This window comes from Nuphar pumila, chromosome 16, assembly GCF_984573655.1.
Source record: "Nuphar pumila chromosome 16, dmNupPumi1.hap1.1, whole genome shotgun sequence".
Lineage (NCBI taxonomy): Eukaryota > Viridiplantae > Streptophyta > Magnoliopsida > Nymphaeales > Nymphaeaceae > Nuphar > Nuphar pumila.
In genome coordinates this window covers 40,604,749-40,605,831 of record NC_143264.1, presented here as the reverse complement: position 1 = coordinate 40,605,831, position 1,083 = coordinate 40,604,749, and the positions used below count along the sequence as shown (strand labels likewise).

General features: G+C 34.7%; 1 pseudogene; it reads right to left on the bottom strand.

The window, feature by feature from the left end:
* Window positions 1–448: 448 nt before the first annotated feature.
* Window positions 449–827, bottom strand: LOC149813196 (small ribosomal subunit protein uS10y pseudogene; annotated as a pseudogene).
* Between the last annotated feature and the right edge of the window lie 256 nt (window positions 828–1,083).

Genomic DNA, 1,083 nt, shown 5'->3' with positions numbered 1-1,083 from the left:
CCTAAAATTTCTTGATGTAGCTGAATATAATTCTTGAAAGAAACTGTTTTCCTCCTCATCAAACATACAACAACCTTGCTACGGTGTCCTGTCAATAGTGTATTACGCGAACAGTTTCGTTCTGAAGGCATATGCTTTTTGTGTATAGCATGATCATATGATTGCTGCAAAAATTTACTAAGAACAGGAACAGTTTGCAGATATATCAGAACAATAAGCATAAGTTCTGCAAAAAGGCTCAACAAATGTCCAAAACCCAAAAGATCAATGCAGCCAAATCTGAAAACTATCAAGATACAAAAAATCAACAGCTCTAATTTCCTAATTTAGATTTTCAAATGGAAGATCAGTTTGCTAGCAGAGAGAGAAGAAGAGAAAAAAAAATGAAATGAAACCCCACAATGGCTCTCTTCAGATTCTTCAATCCTGACTAAATTCATATAGTAATCTAAAAAATATAAAAATTGATCACCCATGGATCTGCAATCATCACTTCAACCTCTACACCAAGTTCAATGGTGATTGATGTAATCTGCTCTACAACCTCTGATGAGTTTACGAGGTCAATGACGCTTTGGTGAACTCGCAGCTCGAACTGGTCCCAAATATTAGTACCTTCACCACATGGTGACTTTCTAGTAGTTATATGCAACACTTTTGTAGGCATCCTTACTAGTCTTCTAATTTTAAATTGTTCGTCCTTTGCACCCCGAACAAGGTCAGCACAAACTTTTTCAAGGTTCTTTGTACCTTTTGGAAGAAAGAGCAATTCTTATCCTATGAGCTTGTTCTTGTGGTTCTTCCAAACCAGGTTTCATTGGCTTCATCATGCCCAACTCCAAACTAATAGATCGGATGACAAAAAAAAACATAACAAACTGTATAACATTATAAGATAAATTACATAAGCCAACGAATATCAAAAAAAAAAACTAAGAAGGGGAGTTTATATGCACTGTAGAATATAAACCTGAAATATAAAAAAAAATGGTACAGAAAATGGAGGTTGAAGTATCTAATGGAATGAAGATATGAGGATGATCTAGAGCATACAGAATGACGTAACTAAAATCAAAGAAAACA